We start from the raw sequence: 26,700 nt of genomic DNA on the forward strand, positions 1-26,700 counted from the left end.
CGAATCGGTATTTACCGATTCGGTAATGAGGCATACCTTCCCATCAATGGGAAGGTATGCCTCATTACCGAATCGGTAAATACCGATTCGGTAATTACCGAATTTTTCCGAATCGGTAATATTTACCGACTCATTACCTACATTGCATTTACCACTTCATAAATACCGAATCGGTATGATTCGGTATTTATGAAGTGGTAAATGCCAGCCCACCTACATAAGGCCCTTGGTGACCTATCTAATGAATATTAATTAGGCAGGTCGGATTGCGACTGACATCAAGTCCTTATTTTGCTAACTGACATATGAACACATAAATTGGTTTGCAAAATTAGTGTCTGGGCTTAGAAAAACTGGTCGCAAATTGCAACTGTTTTCTGCTCCCAGAACAATAGCACATCTGGCACTAAAAGACCAGTAACAATCCGGTTACATTTCTAATCTGATTAACATTTCTAATCGGATCACAGACTCCTTCCTGCCGACTGATCCTTCGTGACTCATCAGTGACTTTGGAATCTTTTGACCATCAGGGGCTCCGAAAGCAAAAGGGCACTGAAGGGGCAGTACTGCCTGGTTGAGGTCAGAGCTAGCCAAGAAAACACAATGCATCAAGCTAGGAAGTTGATCCTCAAATACCATCATAGCGCCGTATGAAGGGCCTCAGGGCTCTAGCCTCGTGCTCCTTTACTTTTCAAACTTTTTGTGCATCCACTGGGAGATGCCCAACAACACAAATGGTAGCTCGTTTCTACAATATGCAAGAATGCATTAAAATGATATACTCAACCAGTCTCGTGACCTTAACCTCTTCCCTTAAGGAATTCAAAACAGGATGGCTAATCTGAAACTAACAAATGCAGACAGGATTCCTCGGTCTCCCCACCATAGAGCAGGCTCTTCTCTCCAACTGGACAAATCAACTTGGGAAGAGAGTCTTATACTTGAAATGATCAACTCTACAAAACCCCTTTGCTTCAAACTTGACAAAAGACCTTGATATTTACATCTAAGAGAGGGCCAGAAAACATCAGATTCCAGTTAAAACTTCTTGAAAGTCTTAAGCTATCCTTCCAAAACAAAACTAGAAGTTGGTTGTTGAGAGCTAGTCATCTAACAGGAACTATGGTAATGCGGGACTGACTGGCTTCACAAACTGTCCCATCGGGACTGACTGGCTTCACAAACTGTCCCATCAAAGTTGTCCTCTACAAACCAACACTCCTGGTCTCCAAACAAAGAAAGATTTAAGTGCATCACTCACGCTCCCATCGCAAGGTTGGCATTCTTGTGAACATCTTACGGTGTGTCAGAGTGCATGTATTACCTACAAGATAATCTACCTAAGAAAGCTTGAATACCTGTTCCAAATACCCCAAAATCTCTCAACATATTCAGAAAAACCTTCACATTTGAAACCTCTTTGGATGGAAACGCTCCAGAGACATGAATACTCTCCCGGTACATATCAGGCAGGCACCACCAATCTCCACCTGTAACAGGGATCTCAGACAGCACTTTCTGCTGCACCCATCGCCCAACTTGGACTGTCCATAAGTGCAAGCCGACTGCCTCTTCCATCAGTATTATCCTCATGCTTATGCAAACTGCTCCCCCACCACCACTACTATGCAACACTGTCCTTTTTTGTTAGGACCTCTAACGCGATGTTGATTCTTGAGCCGTGATATCAGGATATAGTCAGAAAATAAAACAATGTCAACTTTCAGCAGCGTATGCGGCATAATAAGAAATGTAAGAAATAAATATATTTTGCAATTCTGATGGGAATATGTTCCGTAACTGGAGAAAGTTATAAGTCAACTGTAATGCTTCTGCATAAGATGCAATTTTTTCTAATACTATAGCACTGGGTGTATACAGGCATTCAGTGGTACAAACAAACACACGTGTCCATATGCAAGCGAAGCATGTATTGCTTGAGCATGGGATTTTGGGAAGCACAAGTATCTTGGAGTTCTCCCTCTGAATCCACTGGCAGTCACAGGTACAGGAAGGAGACCACAGTAGTGGCCATGTCAGACAGCCTTTGCAGGCAGTACATGTTCTTATCAGTACTTGTGCTGCGTGAAGCCACTATGAGCCGGCCGCAGCAGCAGCATGAAGTCAACTGCTGTAATTCCAGGCTCAGGCGACCATGGAAGCTCCAGAGGAAACCAGCATGTTCTCTGGCATCTCACAGCTTGCTGATGGAGTGCGGGGTCACAATCAGTGGCTCGATTTAGGTTCAGGAGCTCGCCGCAGATGATGGGCCACCAAGGTAGGGGTATTTGCCTCAATAAGTCTTTGTGGGTGAGCGTCCTGGTCAGGGTGCAGTGCCGCACAGACGTGACGATCCATGCGCCCAATGTCCAGCAAGAGTCACACATACCAACCAGCTGTCCGCATCGTTGTCCGTTAAAGCCCAGCACTCAGGAAGATCAGATATTTTGGGTCGGGCTGGGAAGTGATGCAACCTCTCGCATCTTGGTCTGTCCCACAGAACAGTACAAGCCAGGACTGTAACTGAGGCTCTGGAGGTGCAAAGGCAATACTCACGGCTGCAGATAGTCCATCGCCTTCTACACAAGGCTCAGTGGCGTGAACCCTGTCCTCAGTCTTAGATGTATACTCCTTGTCCTCCAAAGGCGGCAGCTAAATACTCTGCCACAGGTCCTCGGCGTCCTCTAGACGGGGGCGCACAGCTCCTTCAAATGAAGCTAAACACTGGAGATCTTGCAGGGGTTATTGTAGGTCTTTAGTCCTGATGCAGTCGATCCGAATCTAAATATTCACTCAATTTCTTAAAGTTTGACCCAAATGTTTGGGAGCTCTAATCCAGGAAAATTGGAATGTTTTTTCCGGATATGCAACAGCTCAATCACCACCACAACAAGCCATGGGGAACTGGCACACTCGAGCTGAGAACTGCTTCCAGTTGAGTTCTCCGACCAATCCGGGCACTCAACGCAACAGGCTGACCAGCTGGGGTGTCTTGGTCGAGATCCTGTGTACAATAAAATACATTTCTGCCCCTTTGTCTTGGATGACGGTTCAGGTCAAACAGCTGTACTTCGCTTTAAAAAGGTGTCTCAGAGGAGTGGGGAATCGGAGTAGTAGAACTGAGGGCGAACGGGATGACAACTCTGACTCTATGCAGGGCACCTCCAAAGCGGCCCGAGAACAGCCGCTGCCGAGGCCTTCCTGTCCCAGGGCTTCACGATCCAAAAATACCAGGAAAATAAATAAAGACGGTCTATTTTAAAACATGCCAGAGCGAGGGGCCTGTGCCACCGGGGGATTACAGGCTACTGCCCACTCTCACACACCACACTCACTGGGCCTGAGCGCAGGGGCCTGTGCCACCGGGGGATTACAGGCTACTGCCCACTCTCACACACTACACTCACGGGGCCTGAGTGCAGGGGCTGAGCCTCTGCGAGTTTACAGACTACTGCCCACTCACACACCACACTCACTGGCCTGAGCGACGGGCCCGTGCCACCGCAAGCTTAGACTACTGCCCACTCTCACACACCACACTCACTGGGCATGAGCGAGGGGCCCGTGCCACACTCAATGGCCTGAGCAAGGGGCCTGGGCCATTGAGAGCTTACTGACTACTGCCCACTATCACACACCACACTCACTGGGCCTGAGCGAGGGGCTGGGCCTCTAAGAGCTTACAGACTACTGCCCACTATCACACACCACGCACTCACCTCACTCACAGCATGCTTGCAGTATACTGCCCACCATCACCTGCTTGAGCAAGGGATCTCGGCAACAGGATGCCAACAGTCTACTGTCCACTATCATACACCGCGCTCTCATGTGCCTGGCGAAAGGGGCCATGCCACAGAAAGCTGACAGTCTACTGCCCATTCTCACCTGCCTGAGTGAGGGACGGGTGCCACTGCATGCTTACAGTCTACTGCCCGCTATCACACACCATGATCTTTTGCCTGAGGGGTCCGTGCCAGAGCAAGCTTACAGTCTACTGCCCAGTGAGACAACCTCGTCCGCATCTGCAGGGAGGGCTGCTCTATCAGTATACTGCCTGCTGCCACACATCAGCCTCCATCTACTCGAAGGAGGGGTTGGCCGGGGTCATTGGGTGAACTGCCAAACATTACCCTCTCACCTGTATGTGCCACAACATGCCTAGAGCATACCACCCACTGTCACATTGCAACGGGTTACGCTACAGCACGCTTGCGGGATACTGCCCCCTGTCATGCATCACCGGATTGAGCAAGTGGGGCAGTGCCACAGAGTGCTAGCAGCATACTGCCCAAGGTAATCAAGGGGGTGTGCCACATAGTATTCTGCACACTGGCCTGTTAGAATGGGCTATGGCGCGTCAGAATCTGATTCAATCCAATAGACAAGTAGGGTTCCATGTTACCACAAACACCAGAAACAGCTGCCACCTTACAGGCATGACCAGGGACCGCATGGACAAACTGGAGGGCCTCATCCAGAAGCTATGAGATCTCAGGAGACAGATCTCCGAAGCACTACCGCTGCAGCGTCGTCCATGGAAAGCACTCGGAGGCTCACACTACTCGCGCCTTCTCAGAGGCTAGCTCGTCTTCCGAAAGAGAGGTACAGTCCACAGCAGGTCCATGATCTGCGCCCATGTAGAGCTACACCCACGATGAATAAAGAACATACAGAGGACCTTTGAGAAGATGACCATGAGGACGCTACATCCAAAAGAGCCTCTATCAGGGCAGTGGCGAAGAAAGAAAAAGGTTCACGTCTAGTGTCAAAAAAGGTGCTGACGACAACAACCTGAGATCAAAACAAACACTAATTTTCTCCTAATGAAGTGCAGATCAGCTTCAAAAGACAGATGAGAGGATTAGAACCTGATTACCACTAATAAAAACCTAGACCTCTCATTTGTCACAGAAACCATGAGTAAAGCATTCATGCTAGTCTACGATACTCCTCCTATTCCACCAGATTACGCCATCATATGCCTCATTCAGCTAAAAAAGAGAAAGGTAGCAATTAAAATCACACAAACTATACACCATGTGTAGCTCTGTGATCCAACTCTCACTTAAGAGCATTGTATCTATCAACCGCCGGATGTCAACACACACTCGTGGAACAGCTCACTTAATTCATGACTAACAGTCAGATGTCACATGGGAGCAGCAGTTTTCTAGGAGACTTCAACTTGCAAAGCCTTGAAGGCGGCAGAAGAGTCACAACTTTACGTGTTCTCACTAAGTAACAATCTGAATCATTCTACTGCTACCGACACCACAACTTCCATACTGTACCAATGATTGTCACGGAAGGAAAGACTGAAGTGAAGGCACTGATCTCTGTTGGTTGGTTGGTTGAGAAAACGCCTTATCCCGTCTCACTCCTGTCTTCTACAGTAATAACTTACAGGAACTAAACAAAGAGTCAGGTGCTTCACAAACATTAATCCTGCCACGTTGGCTGACAAAATGGCGCCATTTCGGGATAGTATATGGCGAGACCATGAAGTGACTCCTCTTTCTTCCCAATATTCTGAGGCAATGACAGCAATCGGCAATATTTTGGCCACTGAAAATCTAAAAGAATGACCAATGGTTTTGTAGAGAACCATTGGTTCTCAATCGCTCCCTAAAGGGCTGAATGAAGAAAGGAAAGACATTAGATCGAGCGAGCATCAACAGCGGCCATCTTCTCCAGAGAAGCTACGGATTCTTCTGCGGAGCCATCTGATGTCTAAACAGAGAAAATTATAAGGATCTCTCTATTGCTCCAAACAAACTTAGTTGATGCCCAAATCGTCTATCCACCCCCAAAGAACAGTGCAGTCTGGAATGAATTTGAAGACGTAAATAAAGACAAAATTATGAGAACTGTAGCGAATACGAATCTTGCTGAATGCTTTGAGGGTCTCATTCCCTCTGCCTTAATTTTTTTTTAAAACCATCAGCAGGGGTACCTCACTATGCTGGATGCCACAACTCCTCACTGGCCAATGGTGAAGTCACAGGCGGCATGAAAGCGGTCACACCCCTCATGAAGAAAAAGAAAGAAAAACAGTAGCGGAGCTGGAGGACCTGAATAATTTCCACCCAGTAACATCTTCCGTTGCAGCAATAATTATAGAGCGGTATTTCCCCAATGGCATCAATACATCGCGAACAATAACCTACTAGACAATGATCAGTCCGGTTTCAGAACCGGTTACAACACAGAAAGAACCACTGTTTAGACCATGAACAATGCTCTGTGCTCCCTGAATAAGGAAGGCGCTTGCCTGCTCTTACTCCGACTAATCTGAGGCATTTCGAGATGGTTAGTCACAATGTTCTACAATACACTCTCAAAAGAAACAAGCATTGGCAAAGCCAATGGGTCTCGCCTATGCAAGAGCTATTGGCTTTGCCAATATGTTTTAGCCATGTTGTACACCAGCGTGGCTGAGGTTCAGCGTGGCTAAAGGTTAGTGAGGTAAAAGAGTGTTATGGCTGTGAGACCTATTAAGTTTGTGAGTGGTTCTTAGCCATGACGTACAGCATTTCTGATGTGTGTAGCATGGCTAAATAAGAAAAACAAGCATTTTCAAAGCAATAGGTCTTGCATTAAAGAGGGTTTAAGCTATTGGCAATGCAATAGCATAAACTCTCGCATATGCGAGACCTATTACATTGCAAATATTTATTTTACTAGCCCATGCGGCGCTTTCACATTCATAGAGGCCGCGCCCCTTTCTTTCCACAAACCACGTCTAAAGAAAGGAGTGTTTCCGACATTAAAGTGAAACCGCGGCATGGTGGCTTTGACAAAAAAAAAGTATCCGTTTGTCAAATTGACAAACGGATGGGTTTTGGGGGGGGGGTAAAAGCGCCCATGCCGCTCTTTCACATTAACGTCCGCCGCGTACCTTTCTTCAGGCATGGTTTCTGTAAAGAAAGGGGCGCGGGCTCTATGAATGTGAAGGCACCACATGGGCGCTAGTAAACAAAATAAATAACTAAATAAATAAGCACAGCTGCTAAATGCGGACCGTGTTGCTAAAATAAATAAATTAAAAAGCGTGTCCGCTATAGTTAAAGCTGACCGCCATTAGTAAAAATTAAAATGTAAGCGGGTGGTGTGCTGCGAGGTAGTGGGTGGAATTGGGGAAGAGCATTAAATAAAATAGTGCTCACCGACTTATGAAGCAGTCCATGTAACACCACCAGTAAAAGGTCCAGTCGTTATGGGAGGTAACAAAGGCAGACAAGGCGGGACTAACAAGCCTAATAATAACTCAGAAGCCAGCGTTTATGAAGGACAAGACGCAAGCCAATTAAAAATATGGGCGGGGCTTGAAAGCCATACTCCACTCCTGCATGCCTCGCAGCAGCGCATGCGCTTCCCAGGCTCGACCTAAAAAACTATGGTGCAGACTCTTCTTTCTATTTTTATATTCAGATATGAGAACAAAATGCACAAAAGTGTTTTTTTTAAGTGAAGTTGGTGGAGCAACATGGAGGAAGGGAGTGAGAGGAAGCAACATGAGGGTGGGGAGGAGGAGAAACAGCGAACGAGACTGCAACATGGAGTGTACAGGGGAGAAGCACAAATTGGAGAAAGCAATGGTGGTGAAGAACAAGAGCAAACACAACATGGAGAGGGGTTAGGAGAAGCACACAGGCTACACTAAGCAACACGGAGTGCATGGGAATAGAAGCACATTACAGAGACACCTGCAACACCCGAGCACTCTCACTAAGTGCTTATTCAAAACGAAATAAAGTAGTGCTTGAAAAGCAGGCAGAGGAAGCATAAAAGCCAGCCAATCAAAAGAAATGGTAAAGCAGATATGCTCCATGGGTGGTACGAACAAGATTGACAAGCTGGAACATGAACAAGAAGCAGACAGGTGAGAATGACAGGAAGGTCAACCAATGGCAAGCAACAGGCAGTCTCCAAGCCCCTGTAGGCTCTTGGTAAGCCCACAGTATGTCTTTTGCAGCCAGACAGCTGTGCCGTCTTATTAAATGAAGAGACGCATACATCATGTGCGGTGCTGCACACAAGAAAGAAGGAAACATCCCAAAATATAATCTCATTTCAGGGTGGTCCCCAACTGCTAATGCAGTGCTGTAAACTATGTACAAAGGAGACAGTGTAACTTTCAAACTCCTTTACCATGGGTTGTATGGCTGATCAAGGGAAAAAAATTAAAAAGAAACAAGACATAAAATGTGGAAAAGGGAAAATTAAGAAAGTAAGAAATACAAAGGAAGAGCAGAAAAAAGGGAGGAGTCAAAAGAAATGCAATATCAAAAACAGAGAAGAAATATAGTGATAAGAACCACCAGCCTATGTGCCTTGAAACATCCACACCTCAAGTAATTACTCAAAGCAGCCCGCCTTGTCTCGACCACCCAACGTACAGGGTCTTAGGCAAACCAACTTCAGGGGTGCGGGCCGGACAAGTGGCTGGACAAAACAGGCTGCGGTTCCCAGATGAACCAACATTCTGTACCGTTAACCTCCAGAAGATGAACCATCAATATTTAATGGCACGCTGGAAAAACCCCTATAGCCCTGTTTTTCAAGAAAGGCAAACTTGCAGACTTCATCTCTTACAGACATATCGGCCTCATCAACAAAGAAGAAGAGAAAACAAATTGTCACAAAAATGGTCTTCAAGCACATGAAAGAATGGGTATGAGATATCACCTTGAGCCCGAAGGAGGCCTGCCCACACTAGACAAGACCTTGAATATGTTCGACATGATGTAGGGGTCCTCGCTCAGGAAAACGGATCCCCTATTCGCTGCTTTCCAGGATTGCTCACAGTCAGGTTCTACAGGTGAAGCGGAGTCAATGGAACACTTCAAAGCTTTCTAAAGACCCTCCAGTCCCAGTCAAAGGCCCTGGTCGGAGCGGCCTCAACAGGATGAGAAGCAATCCGCTGGCCACCAACAGACCAGTCAAGCAAGGTGCCACGCTTCTTCAGCTTATATATGTATGCCGGCACATTACAAGTTCCCCAGGGCATCCACAAGATCACGCTAGCAAAACGCATTACATGTTTATTACTTGGCCCTTTAAAACCCCTTTCCGACTCCATCCCTTCCAAACTTGCCTCAGTCTTCCCTTCTAAACTCAAGGCCATCTTTCCTGTAAAGCCTTTTCTGTCGGCTGGAGAATCATGTACTCGGCATTATCCTTTCTTTGCCTCCCCCCAAAACAGCTAACCCCAAAGTCCACTTCTTAGCTCCTTTCCCTTCTAAATTCCCCACCTTCATCCCTATGAAGACGTTTTCTGCCTCCAGGAGCATTATGTTAACTTGTGTCAGTTTACATTTCACCAGTATATTTTTATGATTTACTTCTTTCGCTCATGAAGAGCCACACACCGAAAGTGTAAAAAACTAATTTAAAAAAAAAAAACTTGAAAAGATAATGGTGAGTGGATGTACCAACCACTGGGGCTTCAAACACCAAACTCCGGTAGCTGAACAAACCAACCCTTCAGTGCCTGGACCAGCAACCTACAGTGCCAGAAGCTGCAGCCACCGGCACTTGAACCAGCCAGCCTACCTCCAGTGCCTGGAAGCTCAGACTTTTATTTGGGGGGGTAGGGGGGGGGGGGGGGGATGTCCCATTCTTTTGTTGCACCTGCCTTTCGATGGGGATTTACACCTGCCCCTCATATTGGCGCCTCTCCCATGGTTTCCAGGCTGTGAAGTGAACACTCACTAAACACACAGGCAAGGGGTATTCACCCCCTGTGCAGGGCACTTCTGGTCTGAATCTCTCAATTGCAGCCCCTGAGAGCAGATTTAATCTCACAAAATATTAGACCAAGATGGCTTAGTTTCACTTGACACTAGAATAATTTCAGAATAAATTGATATTTTGCGAATACAAAACGGGAATTTATATTCGCATGATATTATCTGTGCATCTACTCATAACTTAAGATGCGCAAATGGCTTTGTGAAGCAGAACCACAAAATCTAAATTATACCTTTTTTTTTTTTTTAAACCGGGTCAATGGTGATCATGAAATTCTGGCACGGACCCGGACTTCGTGGACCAAAGACAAGCACCACTACTGCGAGCGATGGCTCCTTGAAACTATAACTCGAATTAAGCAACTTCTCGAACATTCTGAACTACGCTAAGAGGAAAAAGTACATTTCCCCTAATGGTTCTGAGCTGTGGTATGGCCGACCCTTCATTAAAGTGTTGCGAAAACTAGCAAATGGTAAAATGAGCTGGAGTATTTTTCAGAACTGTTAATTTTCAGCTTTGTCCTGCTGCGTTGTGTAACCGTCAGTGCTGTCAATACAATATTGAAAAGGAAACGGTTCAATAGGTTTGTTGTTTGTTCATGTCTTTATATGTTCAAACAATTTTAGTGACGTTGTTGGAGCTGAAAAATGAGGTTTAAGAAAATGTGCACAAAAGCCAGTCGTCTGTTTGTCCGGGTTTAGTTGCCTGCGTCGTCGACGGGCGTAAGAAAGAGTTTGGCACCCAATACTTTGGGGCAGATTTATGTTTGACTTGCGCCTCATTTACGCCATCGTTGCGTCACTTTTGTGACGCAGCAGCGGCGCAAATCCTGCGCCATGGTGCGGGGTATTTACAACGTGCCGCATCTGGGAGATGCGTCACGTTGTAAAGCCCTGCGCCACATGTAGGCGTTCCAGGGCAGGTGGGGGCGTTCCGGCGCAGGAACGCCTCCTAAAAGTGGCTGAGTGAAATCTACAAGATTTCACTCAGTCACTTTCGAGCCCATGCTGCGTCAAAACCCTGCGCCTGCTTGAAGCAGGCGTAAGGATTGGCGCAGCATTGTGAAGATAGGGCCCCCCAGAGCACTGCTGGAGCTGCGTCGCGCTTGCGACGCAACTCCAGCAATGCGCCACTTTTACGGCACAGATGCGTGACGCATCTGTGCCGTTTTTGCCCCATGGTGCGCCGCATTATAAATGCGGCGCATCCATGGTGGCGGAGCTGGGGCGCAAAATAACTGGCGCATCCCTGCTGATATGCAGGGATGCGTCAGTTATTATAAATATGCCCCCTGGTCTTTTGCAAGGCCACACACCTCAATAGTTCCTTTTACCCCATCCTTACCTGCCTTGCTCCACCCCGTTTTCAGAGCAGTGTCCGCGTGAGCTAATAAGTGACTTCAGAACATGGGCCTGCCAAGTGTGGATAGAACTAAGGAAAACAAGCCCTAGCAAAGCCAAGGTGTGTGTTGAATGTGCTAAAGCACGGAATTTTAGCACATTGGAGTGAGATACACAGGAGGGAAACAGCAGGCGGCTACAGAGTGTTGTAAAGTAGTTCCACCTGCAGTTTCAATGTAAGCGTTCAAGCAGAGGCGGAAGGATATACTCAAATAGCCAACAGTAGTAGGTGAGAGGTCTTTACTGCTGAAGCTGAGGAGAGACATGATTGGGCAAATTCCAAGCCAATGACTGAAACAGGCTGGTTGTAAGAAAGCCAACCTTTGAACGGGGCGGACCTGAAGCCCCCTGTATATAAATGGCAGGTCTCAGACAGTAGGCATCTTTAGAGCCCATGAGGTGGGATGAGTCCCGCACGATCTCTTTTACCCACAAGGTACCCGGGGAAGCAGCAATGTTTACAATACAGCACCTTCAGCAGTTAAAGGGTCCTGTGAGCTACTCAAACTTAATGAGGAGAACGGATGACGCGTCTGAATCCATGGGGCAGGTACAGATGCAAGAGATGGGGCACTTAGAGGGAACTTTGAGGAACAGACGGGGCAGACATACAAAAGATATGCAAGTTTACAGCAGAGGAAGGAAGGAACGGAGAAAGAATGAAATAAGGTAGAAAATAGATGGAAGGAAAGAGCTGAGGGGAGACTGCAAGGAGAGAATGCAACAGGAAGAAAGAAAAGATAGGAAGTAGTGAACGAGAGGAGAAAAACGAAGGGAGAAAATTACTTTAAAAGGAAAAAATGGAGCTGAGGCAGGTGGAAAGGGCGAGGAAGGAAGGGGAGAAGAAAGGAAAGGGGATAATCGGGGAAAAGACAAGAGAATTCAGATAAGAAGTTAGGGGAAATCACAAAGATGGAAGGAAATTGAGAGAAGAAAAAGAATGGTGTAAATGGAGACGACATTAAATAAGGGAACTTGGGAGAAGAAGGAAAAGGGCAAAAATAATGAATAAACTAAGAAAGTGGAAGAGATGAAAAGGAAGTGAAGAGGAAACAAGAAGGTTTACACAGCAGAAAATATAATGAAGAGAGGATGAACAGTAAAGGATAAGAGCGAGAAAGTAAAAATCGAGCGAGATAAGGACGGTGAGAACCAAGGACAGGAACCACGGGTGCGGGCAGAAAAATAAGAAATCGCGAAAAACGGTGAGCAAGAAAAATAAGCACCCGAAAGATAGATTGAAGAGGGGTGGGGTCGTGTTTATTTTTTTTAAGTCGTGATAAGGGTAATGGAGGAGCTGAGAAGCAACAGGGGAGGATTAAGGAAGGGAGCTGGGGCAGCTGGAGGGTGAACCAGGCAGGAACAACTGTCAGAGACTAAAAGAGACCATTGGAGGCACGAGAAAGGATCACAAAAGGGGCAGATAAAGGAGGTATTCGAGAGTCAGAGGGCAGCAGGACAGGGGCGTAAATGGGTCAGATTGAAGGTGCTTGTAAGGGCAGATGGAGAGGCAAGTGAAGAGCAGAGGAACAGATATGGGGCAGTGTGTAAAGAAATGACGCTTAATGGAGTGGGTGAGGGTTGGCATTAGCGGGGTCAAGGGCGGGCTGGGGCAGGTACAGATGCAAGAGAAGGCGCAGTTAGAGGAACAAATGGGGCAGAGGGGAGAGACTGACACTGGGGTAGATGAGGGCAGGCACTGGCGGGGTACAGGGCAGAGCGGGGGTTGGGGCAGGTACGAATGTAAGAGAAGGGGCAGTTAGAGATAACTTAAGGAACAGATGGGGCAGAAAGTGACCGGGTAGAGAACAAACACTCATGGGGGTAGATGCGGCCAGGCACCGGCGGAGACCAGGGCAGACCGTAGGGTTGGGGTAGATACGGATGCAAGAGAAGGACAGTTGGAGGCAACTTTGGGGACCAGATGGGGCAGAGAGTGGATGGAGCTGTCACTCGGGGTAGATGCGGGCAGGCACCGGCGGAGTCCAGGACAGGCTCCTTCGGGGCTGCACAAGAAGGGGCAGTTAAAGGGACGCTGGGGTGCAGGGGGCGGGCCCAGGGGCAGAGGGATGCGCTGGTCTCCTCCCACTTCCCTGCTCACCTCGGGGGGGCCGGAGGCTGGGGCGCACCCAGGGGGGCGGCAGGACCGCCTCAGCCCCGCCGGGGGGCGGCTAGAGGGGGCTCCGGGCCTCGGCCATGGTGTGGATCCTGCAGCACAGGCTCTTCCATAGGGCTCCACAGGGGGGAGGGGCGCGGGGGAGGGAGCCTGGCCTTGTACGGTGGCCCCGCTGGCCCAAGCCGAGGCAGCATGGCCGCCGGAGAGGGAGGGGGTGGGGGCCCATGGAGCAGTGCCATGCAGCAGAGCACAGGGCGAGACAAGGGCCTGGCCGCCGTGTCCGCCACAGGGACGACCTTAGTGTCAGGACTCGGAGAACAAAGGAAAGAAAGGGAACAGGATACAGTGAAATGTAACAAAAATGTAACCTTCAAAGCACACGCCATCAGAGCCCTGCGACCCCCCTGCAGCACACCCCATCAGAGCCCTGCGACCCCCCTGCAGCACACCCCATCAGAGCCCTGCGACCCCCCCCCCGCAGCACACCCCATCAGAGCCCTGCGACCCCCCCCGCAGCACACCCCATCAGAGCCCTGCGACCCCCCACCCCGCAGCACACCCCATCAGAGCCCTGCGACCCCCCACCCCGCAGCACACCCCATCAGAGCCCAGCGACCCCCACCCCGCAGCACACCCCATCAGAACCCTGCGACTCCCCCGTAGCACAACCCATCAGAACCCTGCGACCCCCCTGCAGCACACCCCATCAGCGCCCTGCGAACCCCCCCCCCCCCCGCAGCACACCTAATCAGAGCCCTGCGACCCCCCGCAGCACAACCCATCAGAGCCCTTCGACCCCATCAGCGACCCCCGCAGCACACCCCATCAGAGCCCTGCGACCCCCCCGTAGCACACCCCATCAGAACCCTGCGACCCCCCCCGCAGCACACCCCATCAGCGCCCTGCGACCTCCTCCCCCCCCCCGCAGCACACGCCATCAGAGCCCTTCGACCCCATCAGCGACCCCCGCAGCACACCCCATCAGAGCCCTGCGACCCCCCGCAGCACACCCCATCAGAGCCCTGCGACCCCCCCCGCAGCACACCCCATCAGAGCCCTGCGACCCCCCCCGCAGCACACCCCATCAGAGCCCTGCGACCCCCCACCCCGCAGCACACCCCATCAGAGCCCAGCGACCCCCACCCCGCAGCACACCCCATCAGAACCCTGCGACCCCCCGCAGCACAACCCATCAGAGCCCTGCGACCCCCCCGTAGCACACCCCATCAGAGCCCTGCGACCCCCCCCGCAGCACACCCCATCAGAGCCCTGCGACCCCCCACCCCGCAGCACACCCCATCAGAGCCCAGCGACCCCCACCCCGCAGCACACCCCATCAGAACCCTGCGACCCCCCGCAGCACAACCCATCAGAGCCCTGCGACCCCCCCGTAGCACACCCCATCAGAGCCCTGCGACCCCCCGCAGCACACCCCATCAGAGCCCTGCGACCCCCCCCGCAGCACACCCCATCAGAGCCCTGCGACCCCCCCCGCAGCACACCCCATCAGAGCCCTGCGACCCCCCACCCCGCAGCACACCCCATCAGAGCCCAGCGACCCCCACCCCGCAGCACACCCCATCAGAACCCTGCGACCCCCCGCAGCACAACCCATCAGAGCCCTGCGACCCCCCCGTAGCACACCCCATCAGAGCCCTGCGACCCCCCCCGCAGCACACCCCATCAGAGCCCTGCGACCCCCCGCAGCACACCCCATCAGAGCCCTGCGACCCCCCCCGCAGCACACCCCATCAGAGCCCTGCGACCCCCCACCCCGCAGCACACCCCATCAGAGCCCAGCGACCCCCACCCCGCAGCACACCCCATCAGAACCCTGCGACCCCCCGCAGCACAACCCATCAGAGCCCTGCGACCCCCCCGTAGCACACCCCATCAGAACCCTGCGACCCCCAGCCGGCCCGCCCCACCTATAGAGGGCAAAAACTCCTACAGAGCCCCCCCACTCCTGGCACACCGTGCCTCAAAAACACCCCCGGGATGGACGTCATCCCTGAGTGATGGCGCTCATGAGGGTGGTGGGTGTGAGGGAAGGGTGGCGAGGAGGAAAGAGTGGCACATGCTCTGAGGGAGTGATAGGTGGTGAGTGAGCGATTGTGGACTGACAAAGTAAGGACTTTTTACAGAAGTATTGTCCTGCCTTGTATATAGCTCTTCCCACCCGGTAGGAGGTACAGACATCATAGCTGCCAAGTTTCCTAGGCCTATGCGTGATGTGCTGAACCAGCCAAAGTTTTCCATTGAATTCTGGGACTTGTAGTCCTGATTTATGATGGAATAAACAAGAATATAAGTCCCAGAATTTAATACAAATCACCTGGACTAGTGCAGAACACCATGAATGGACCTGGGAGACTAGACGGGGCTGTGCTGAAGTGCTTTGTGGACCGGTAGCACGCGAGTGTGGATGCTTACAACACCAGAGACTTGTTTGTATTTCTTCTGCTGTTTATCTCACTTGTCACTACGGTTTAAGGTGGCCTGCCAGGCAAAATGACATTACATAAGTGTAGGAGGCTGTTTAAAATGCAGTTCTCACACAATCTGCAAGTCGCCATAACCTGTCGCACAATCAGTTGCATACATTTGAGATGTTTGCAGTGCTGACGACTTACTCATGCATTAGAGTTACAATCTGTAATACTAATTGCCACACATTTGCAGACGGTTGAAAAAGTCTGCCATGCAGTCAGTTGTGTGATCAATTTCTTAAAGTTGTCAAAATTTGTTCATGCCTTCGATCATGCAGGCTGTTGGATGTGTGATTTTGCACATGGTCAGTGACTGGCTACCCCCCCCCCCCCCCTTATGATCTCACCACACCCAGAAACAGGAACATAAGCATGGTATCTTTGGAAGGCGGGAGGTCTCAAGACCCCCCGGCCGTATTTATTAAGTTATAAAATAATAAAATTTTTATAATTGCATGATAAACCGTTATACAAAAATCAGCAGGACATTAGATACATTATTGTCAACAAGTGTGAATGACTATCCTTAACAAAGACTCTAATACAGATTGTTTCCTAACCGAGTCTAACATCCTCATCTGCATTTTTGTATACTAACATTTCTGGGCCAAATGGCAAGGTCGCTAACCGGTGTCCGGTCCTACTAGCTGCGCCTCAGATGTGCGCATGCGCAGCCGGGCCCGGTAATTACCCGGTCCATGCCGTGAACTTCATTTACCCACTAAAGGAGGGCCCTTACTCTGCGCCATCCGGTGACATCATGAGTATGCGCGCGCGGGGTGGCTACCAGCCTAAGGAAAGCGTGACTCCCCAACCCGCGCCCCTTTGAAGCACCAGTTACCTTGCCCCTGAAGTTCTAGGAGGGGCCAATGGCCCCTCCCCCTGGGCGGGAACCTCCATAGGACGATGCCCGCCCCCTCAGACCTTAAAATAGTTGCTCACCGGTCATGACCTTACCGCATGCCCCATTCCTAATAAATACGACGACCTATGGGAAAAAATTCTAAAGAACAACTACACTGACTAAAAACAAAACATACATCATGTATAACACCGTAGAGCTACAAGGGAAAAAAAGCCTAGACATAATTGTACCAGTGACACTTAATACAGTACCATTCACTACATTGGGAGAAAAAAGGCCTACGATAAAGCATAATCAGCAACATAACTTCGCAATACAATATCGATCACTACAATGGGAGAGAAAGTCCTAAAAGAAAACCTCATCAGAAAAACCAACATTTCAGACCCAGTTTACCGTGCCTGAGAAAGTAAGTTCACCCCAACCTAGCAATTTACACCCTAAATCGGACTAGTAACGCATCAACCGCGTCCTACAGGGATGGTGGGTGGGGAAAAACACAAGGCCCCGAGCGCGGGGCACGTCCGGTGTGGGGGGGGCCTACAGGCAACAAGGGGGTCACCTGGGCGCTCCCCGCCTCTTTATTTCCTAGCGGCCCACCCCCCCCCCCTTCCCCCCGACCCGGATGTCGATTAACGCCATCCGGGTCAAGGGTGGGGTGGCAACCAATCGGTGACAGGGCGCGCCCCATTGGACACGCCCCACCACCGAGAGGTCCGGAGGACAAGGGGAGGGGTCGCCGCACCGCCATGCGGGCGGGGGGGCCCAGAGCCCCCCCTTTTCACATGGTCAGTGACTGGCTACCGCCCCCCCCCCCCCCCTTATGACCTCACCACACCCAGAAACAGGAACATAAGCATGGTATCTTTGGAAGGCGGGAGGTCTCAAGACCCCCCGGCCGTATTTATTAAGTTATAAAACAATAAAAATTTTATAATTGCATGATAAACCGTTATACAAAAATCAGCAGGACATTAGATACATTATTGTCAACAAGTGTGAATGACTATCCTTAACAAAGACTCTAATACAGATTGTTTCCTAACCGAGTCTAACATCCTCATCTGCATTTTTGTATACTAACATTTCTGGGCCAAATGGCAAGGTCGCTAACCGGTGTCAGGTCCTACTAGCTGCGCCTCAGATGTGCGCATGCGCAGCCGGGCCCGGTAATTACCCGGTCCACACCGTGAACTTCATTTACCCACTAAAGGAGGGCCCTTACTCTGCGCCATCCGGTGACGTCATGAGTATGCGCGTGCGGGGTGGCTACCAGCCTAAGGAAAGCGTGACTCCCCAACCCGCGCCCCTTTGAAGCACCAGTTACCTTGCCCCTGAAGTTCTAGGAGGGGCCAATGGCCCCTCCCCCTGGGCGGGAACCTCCATAGGATGATGCCCGCCCCCTCAGACCTTAAAATAGTTGCTCACCGGTCATGACCTTACCGCCACAGGCCAGCATTGTTGACCGACGATCTGGCCTCCCCCTTCCCTAGACCTAAGCCAGGAGCGCGCTTACCTTGCAAATCCCTCCAACCAGGCCCAGACATTATTAGACCACAAGACGTTCGCTGCCTCAGTCAAGTGCACCCCGTCCCTCAGGTAGAACCGCTCACCCCAGATACACCCATGTGGAATCGTCTGCAACCGGGGGTTCGAAATAATTTGTCCAACTGTGTGTTGATCCTCCGTACCGAGTGATTCAACGCCCTAACCGAGTCCCCCCCTCGCCACTGCCACCGAGGGATAAGTTGCGACCAGACTACTATGGAACCCGGACAAGTCCTGGCCACCCACCCCGCAGTGGAAACGATCTCCTCAATAAGCAAGCGCCTCCCCAATTTGGCCAAATCATTCTCCCCCAGGTGAAGTATCACCACTGAGGGGGGAGCGGGCTGCTGAGCTAATAGTCCCTGAAAAAAGTTCCGAAACTGGTTGAGGCATAAACCCCCTCTCCCAAAGAATGAGATATCAAACCCCTTTTGCGCCACCTCCTTCCTACGGTCTCCTGAAAGAAAAACATGTTCGGCACGCCTAACATAAGAGTGGCCCACAATCCAAGTCACCAATTTCTTGTGTCCTCCGTGCTGTGCCGATGTCGGTGGTTGACGCCCGGTGACGAGTTCCTCCCCTGCGTGACAGGTTTGAAAAACTGCAAAAAACCAGAAACATACCAGGCGTGAGCACCATCCTGTCATAACATGTCAATTCGTACATAACTCTTGTAACGTTCGGACGACCATCTCCCCAGTCTCTTCACATTCTCAACTGAGAGACCCCTCGCCACTGCCTCAGTTGCTGCCCCAATCCTAAATGAGTGGGTGCCGAATTCCTTTGGATCAAAACCTGCCCGTCCGACCGTTAACTCCAAGACTCGTCTAAACTGGTACCTAGTCAATGGTGTACCATCGGCATGACACAACAGTGCGCCCCCCACCGTGCCCTCCCGCTGCCTGCAGAAAGCCTCCACGTGTGAAACCGGGCAGCAAGGGTTAGCCCGAGCCCGGCGGAGCACTATAGTGTGACCCCGAGAATCCTGATCAGTTTTTGATCTCTGAATTGTTATCCACAGAACGTCCTCCCTGATCTTCACGCCGGGCCACTGTAGTCCACCCACCCTATCAGCCTTTGACCCAGCCACTAACTCCCCAACCCTCAAAGCCCCATAGAAGGCCAGGGAAAATGCAGCCTTGAACAAAAGTACTTCCCACTGTGAGCTACATACACTGTGCAGCGCCCCCAGTAATGCTGTCAGCCGTGCCAGTCCAATGGGCCTCCTCTTATCACCCCGGCAACCTTGTAAACGGCGCCAACCCCTCAAGGCCTTGCGTACCAGAAAGGTGTTAGTGGGATCCCGCATACCCTTACCCTGTGCGAAGGAGACCGCCGCCCTATGTCTGCTCGCAGCCGCAACTGAGCGCCCTTCCCTGTGCATCGATTCTAGGTAAGCTGCAAAACTGTCCTCCTGCGCCCACCTAACCTCCCATTCCTGCCCCAAAAAGGCCCGGTAAGACAAAAACGCCCCTTCGTAAGCTGTCCTGGTCCTGGGGGCTAAGCTAGCAACCACGAGGTCTTGTAATCTGGGGCACCAATCTGCCAAAGTACTGCCGGGAATTGCGCTGGCTGGGGGTCTGCCGCAGGAAGATGTTCCCTGAAAACCTGCATTTTAAAGCGAGAAATGGAGTCAGCTGCATTGTTGAGGATGCCAGGGACATGCTTGGCTCTGAACACCACATTCCATTTTAAGCATTGCAACACAATCTCCTTTATTAAGCGCAGTATGAATGGACAGCGTGCCCCCTGCTGATTTATGCATTCCACAACTGTCATGTTATCCGACCAGAACACCACGGATTGATTGCATAAGTGTTCCGGCCAGACCATCAATGCTACCCATATCGGGAAGAGTTCCAGGAAGCCAATATTGGCGGTCAGACCCCATGTTCTCCATTCCGCTGGCCACCGCTGGGCGACCCACTTAGTCCCCAGGATGGCACCAAAGCCCGCACTCCCTGCAGCGTCTGTCCATAAGCCCAATTCTGCTGATGTGGCGGGAGGACCTGACCACACTACTCTGCCATTGAAATCCTCCAGGAATGCCATCCAAATAAGCATATCCTGGCGAACCTCAGATGACAACCTCGTGCGGTGATGTTTCTCCCGTAACCCTTTCATGGCTTGAGCAATGGAGCGTGAAAAGGGGCGTGCCATTGGGATGACCCGAAGGGCAAAATTCAATTGCCCCACCACTTCCTGTAGCTGTTGCAATGTAACCTTGTCTTTGCGTAGGCATTGACGTAGGGCTGCTCTAAACCTAGACACCTTGTCCACAGGCAACCTGAAGCATCCTTCCACTGAGTCAATTTCGATACCAAGGAATTCTAAACAGGTGGACGGTCCGACCGTCTTCCCCGGTGCTAGCGGGACCCCAAAAGCCCGCATGAGCACACAAAATTCCTTCAACGCCCACGCACACTCCTGAGATCCCGCCGCACCCAAAAAAAAGGAAATCGTCCAGATAATGCATAACCTGCCGGTGGCCCGTCGCCTCTCTCATGACCCATTCCAAAAATGAGCTGAACGTCTCGAAATAGGCACATGAGATGGAACAGCCCATGGGCATGCATTTACCCATATAGAACTTGCCATCAAAAGTGAAACCTAATAAATGGTGGTCCAGAGGATGGACTGGGAGGAGACGGAAAGCAGATTCTATGTCTGATTTTGCCATCATCGCCCCTGGCCCCAGCGCCCGCAATAAGTCAACTGCCTGGTCAAATGAGGCGTACTTTACACTACAAATCCCCTCATCAATCGCATCATTCAATGACGCTCCTCTAGGTGCCGACAGGTTGTGGATCAGTCTGAACTCCCCTTTCTCTTTTTTGGGTACTACCCCTAGTGGAGAACACACAAAATTGGGAACAGGCACCGTCTGGAAAGGGCCAGCTATCCTACCCAAAGACAGTTACTTGCTAATCTTAGCAGCCGCCACTGTGGGGTTATGTTGCACTGACAGTTGGTTCCTGCAATGTGCACTACCTGTGTACCCCCCTGCCGGGATCCTAAAACCTTGTGAAAAACCTTCCTGAAGTAGAGTGGCCGCTGTGTGATTCGGGTACCTATTCAACCAAGGAATCATTGCCAAAACATCTATAGGGGTAGGGATAACCAAGTGATCTGCACTACTCTGGCTTCCCCCTCCCCTTCTGACTGTGGTTGCCCTGCTTAGACCTGCAAGATGACTCAGGGTGGGAGGGGTGACCGCAGACTGCACATGCATGTCTAAATATACAGGTGCCAGGGGCCCTCGTGCAGGTGCGCTTATTAAAATCCCAGCACACCCCTTTTCTCTCAAACCCCCCCCCCCCCCCTACTCCTACCCGGGACCTCGCTCCCCTGGGTCGACCGAAAGGGGTGTTGAGGTCTGGTGGAGTACCCCCTGCCCGCACTGGTGGACTGGAGTGGGGCTGAGCTCCCTGAGAACTGCCTATGCCACGACACAGAATCAACCCTATCCCATGTCAGTGATGAGTCAAATTCTTTAGCTTTCCTGAAATTAACATCATACTCCTTCCAGGCATCCCCCGGGTACTGCTCGCTCCACCCCACAATCCTACTCTGGTAGCAAGCCAATGGCGCCTGCACATTAGGAGGCCGTTCGGACATGATGGTTGTGAATACTGCGAAAGCCCTGACCCAGTTGAGCAAAGTTTCCTCCACCCTAAATCTAGAACACTGTGCCCTCCATTCACTAGGAAGCATCCATTCCTTTAGTGTCTTCGCATGTTCCATTTCCCTGCTATCAAGTAGCAACGAAAAAATGTAAATATATTTTCCCGCCCAGATCATTTCTTTATTTGCCTGGGACACATGTTGTGCCAAATTCTCACTCCTGGAGGGAATTGACCCATCTCCCAAGAGAGGTAGCGCCACCTCCTTACCATTTCCTTGTACCCGGGCCGGTTGACCACCATCTGCGTTCGGTTGAGCGGGGCTGGAACCTGAAAGTGAAGCAGATGATGGTACCACAGCTCTGTCTGCTGCCGCTGCCGATTTAATCCTTTCTACCAACTGCGCCGCTTCCGCCGCGTGATCTGATGAAGCAGGTAACACGCCCCCCTTTTGTAACCAAGGCAATAAGGCCGCTATTTGAGATGCCAATTCAGCAGGGACCGAGTCCGGGTTATCAACTGGGACTACGGGCGCCCCAGGGGGCGTGGCCGGTGGCACTGGTATGGCAGGCAACGGAGTGACCGGTGGCGGCAGGCCCGGCACTGGCCTCGGTACCACGGGCGGGGAAACAGGGCCCACAGGAGGTAACGCCGGCGGCATGGCAGGAGCCGGTGCAGCGGGCTCCGGAACTACCGGCACAGGTATAAAAGGTACTGGACTCGGGGGTGCTGGAGGAATCGAGACCGGAACTACTGGGGCTGGGGCACTGCACCTGGGCTTCTTGGCCTTAGACTTCTTTGGCGGGCTAGCAAAATCCCCCCTTGGCAAGGGTGCCTTTCGCTGCCGCGCGGGCCTGCCTGAAGGGCCTGGGGGATCAGCAAACCTTTCATTCATGAGGGCCTCCAATTCATCAACCTTCCCCAACCGCCTATTAATGCTGTTCATCTCCCGCATCATGGCCTGCATCATAGCCTCCATCTTGGACCCTCCTTTACCACCCATCGACCTCGGCATGACTGAGGTGCACCGCCCTACACTCCTAATATTCCAACACAGGTGTAAGTGCGCTTTTACCTTCACCAGATGGAGGATGTACAGGGGGCTGTAAGCACCATGCAACCGTAACCGCAACGCCCCGGCTTATCCGGTTTGTCAGGGGTGAGTGAACTCTAACGTAGACCCACCCGGCGGCTACCAGAAGCAATGCAATGCGAGCCCCCCGCTCTCCTCTTACCGTTCGAATCCTGCGTACTCCCAGCCGGAAATAGACCTGCGTCCAACACCGCCGTCCACCACGCAGCTTACCTCGGAAAAAACAGCAATGCAGTAATAACCCACCTAAAATAGAACATATATTAATTCCTGGGAGTGGTAAATCACCCAGATGTGAAAACAGACTGTAAAAAGGTAAACACGTATGTACAAGCGCTAACTTTCTGTGACTGCCCCGTCCACTGCCCTTGTACACACTCCTGTCGCGAGAATCACATAAACAATAATGTTCGCTAATTACAGCCTTTAATGCCCTTTGCGCTTATTTCTCCAAGCACCCCCACTTACAATAAAATAATAACCTCCTAACAGGCTCCAGTTGTTGTAACTGACGCTTCTCTCCACACGGAGCTCGGGCGAGAACCAAGGGGGGGGGGCGAAGGTCTTTGTCTGGCTGGCTGCGACTCGAACCCGAGTACCCCGGTCCGAAGGCAGCAGCTCTCAAGGTCACGCCACAGCCTCTGCCAAAAACTCACCCCAGCACCCGTGAGAATGGGCGGGAAAACCGCTCTGCCGGCGTTTTTTTGCCGCACCCCACCCGCTGCCTTGCAATACCTCTTTTTTGCACCGGACCTCTACAAAAACGCACAGCTTCCCCGCAACAGTCCCCGCTGGGCTCACGAAGGCTCCTGCACGCCACCAACACGAAAACCTCTTTCCGGCACCGGACCAGCTTCCCCGCAACGATCCTCCGCTCTAGCTGGGTAACGACGAAACCTGCAAAAGGGAATCAAGAAGACACGTGAAAAACACAAGGCCCCGAGCGCGGGGCACGTCCGGTGTGGGGGAGCGTCCAGGCAACAAGGGGGTCACCTGGGCGCTCCCCGCCTCTTTATTTCCTAGCGGTCCACCCCCCCCCCCCGTTCCCCCGACCCGGATGTCGATTAACGCCATCCGGGTCAAGGGTGGGGTGGCAACCAATCGGTGACAGGGCGCGCCCCAGTGGACACGCCCCACCACCGAGAGGTCCGGAGGACAATGGGGAGGGGTTGCCGCACCGCCATGCGGGCGGGGGGCCCCAGAGCCCCCCCTTTTCAAGTGCTGTGGCCGGAGTTCATGCAGTGGTCGTGCATTGCATGATTGACAATTCACAAGATACCGGTTGGGCTGGTATATGGAATTTTTTTTTGCGTTTCAGTAATAATAGGTCTTACTATACTGAGCAGAGCCGGACTGGGAACCAAAACCGGCCCTGGCAAACGGCTCGGCTGGCCCCCCTGGGGTGAGGCGGGGGATGCGGCCGAGCTGTTTGAAACGGCCGATTTTATTACAGGGGACCGATATTGCCAGCCCCGGTAACAAAAACGGCCCCCCACCCTGGCGGCTACCGGGCAAACGCCCGGTGCCCACTACTGCCAGTCCGGCCCTGATAGTGAGATGGTCATGGCAGCGTCATAATCTTGACATGTTCCGCATTCTCACTCGTTCATATTTACGTCAGACCATGCTGATAGTTCAGTGGTTCTCAGACCCACCCCTAGAAACAACCATTATGGGTGAAAGGACGTTACCGGGAAGTCAGAGGAGCAGAGTAGCAAAAGAGAAAGAATTAAAGGGGGATCTATGCAGGGGCACATGGAGGGTAAAACAGGCAGAAAATAATAGTGACCATTAACAAGACTAACTAGCATTGGCATAGCCAATAGGTCTCGCCTTTGGGACCTTAGAAGTGTTTAGCTATCCAGCACAATATCCTTGGTGCAACAAGTGTTGCATGGCTAAAAACTTATACGGTCCCAAAGGCGAGACCTATTGGCTATGTGTTGGAAGGTGGGTTATTGGTAGGGGCAAATGTAGGTCTGCCACTGGCAATAGGGCCAATAACACATGGTGGGATCCAGCATAGGTCTTAGAAAATTATTCCTGTGCTCAACCCTTGGTAACGTGGCTGTGAGCAGACATGCTTAACTTCAAAGACAGGTATGTAAAGCATTTAAAAACTCCATTTCAGTAAATAATTAAGACACAACACAAAATAAAAATCCAACACCAATTTATAAAAATGGGTAATATTTTTATCTTTTAAATGACACCAAAATGAAAAAAATCCACTGTAGGGAACCAGAGATATGAATTTTTAAAGGTTAGTCACTTTCTAGTGCTTAGAAACCAACAGTGCCCCTTTTAGTCATTTCGTTTTCTCTGATGGACACCTTTAGAAATTATTCTGGAGAATCTCACCAAATGTGTTGTGTGCCTTCTCCAGCAGGCAGAGTCCAGTTAGAACTCCTTCCTGAAGTTCTGCTTGCGGGTCCCAAAGTATCCAACACCCAATCCAGGGTTCAGGAATCTCCAAGAGGGTCCTTGAAAGTGTGAAACTTCAATTCCGCAATCCACATGAACAAAACCCTTACAAATCCACTGGTACTCCAAGCTGGGAATTCTTTGTGGGGATGTCCAGATGAGCTCTGTTAACCTGTAGCTTGCAGGGAGTCCACTCTGTAGTCCTTTTGCAGCAAGGTAATCCACAGGGCTGCAGTTTCAGATGGCGCAGTTTTCAGAGGTCAGGCCTTAGAAATCTTTGCACAGCAAAACTTTTCAGCAGGGCACTTCTTGCTTCATTCAGTTTCAAGCAGCAGATCTGGAGGGCTCTGTCCCTCTCAGATACTTATTCAAAATTCTCTGGATCAAGCAGCAGGTCACTTCTGACCAATGGGAGCAGGGTAACTCCTCAAGGCGATGTCCACATCCTGTAGAGTGGCATTATTTTGTCCCAGAGTGCATCACACCTTCCAAATCCATAATGGCTGATTTTCCAGCAGAGTCAAGACCTGGCTAAACACACCCCCAGGGATGGCTTATTTCCCTAGACTCTCCCACTGCCATCTGCACATACCTTCCTTTAAGCCTAGCCCTGACTCTGGGTCAAGAGTGTAACTGAAACCCAGGCCTCCCCTCTGCCTTTGAAGAGCATGGTTTACGACTCCACTCCCTGGCCTGATATTTCCATGGACCAGCACACTGCCCTCCCAGCAGAGCTGGTAACCCCAGGGACTCTATCACCTCTTCAAAGCAGCCTGGCTAATCCACTTAACTCTGACCAATCAGGGCAGACCACTGGAAGGCTGAATTTGGACTTACAAACAAGAAAGTCTTATAACTTGTATGTACACTTTAGGAGAAATTCAACAATGATATTGTTGGATTTAGCAATACTATTCTGAGAAGTCTTTGAATGGTGGCCCTATCTCCTTCCTATCAGGAGTTATTTAATAACTTCCTGCAATGTTAACCTATAGGGCCTGGGATTTGCAATGGGGAAAAAGGACGTTGGCCAGTTTTCTAGCACCAGGGCTTATAAAAACATGTTTTATAAGTATTTCCCTTATTTCGACAGGACCCCCACCCCCTGTGCAACTAGGGGAGACATTAGGGGTTCTTAATCTGCAGAAATATTGATGCTAGAAGCACTGTGGAAGGAGGATCTTCAAAGTCGAATTTGAGCAGCACTTTACCAGAATGTGGGGAGTGAAACGTGAAATTTCACTTTATCCAGGCATATAAAAACTAATTTTATAAGGGTGTACCTTATACATATCTTTACAGGAGCCCCTGTGACACTGCGCCTCTTCAAAATGTATCTTGGGTCTGGTGTAATACTTCTAGCCCCTATTCCCGTCTTTTCGC

General features: G+C 50.9%; 1 protein-coding gene across 2 annotated transcripts in view; it reads right to left on the bottom strand.

Annotated features, from left to right (window-relative positions):
* LOC146808837 (uncharacterized) overlaps nt 1–13,397 on the bottom strand; it is a 105,670-nt gene extending 92,273 nt beyond the window's left edge. For both annotated transcript variants that reach the window (XM_085615659.1, XM_085615658.1), the window contains exon 1: nt 13,261–13,397. The gene's annotated coding sequence lies outside the window, so the exon portion shown is untranslated. The remainder of the gene's footprint in view (nt 1–13,260) is intronic.
* Between the last annotated feature and the right edge of the window lie 13,303 nt (nt 13,398–26,700).

Source organism: Triturus cristatus, chromosome 7 (assembly GCF_964204655.1).
Source record: "Triturus cristatus chromosome 7, aTriCri1.1, whole genome shotgun sequence".
Lineage (NCBI taxonomy): Eukaryota > Metazoa > Chordata > Amphibia > Caudata > Salamandridae > Triturus > Triturus cristatus.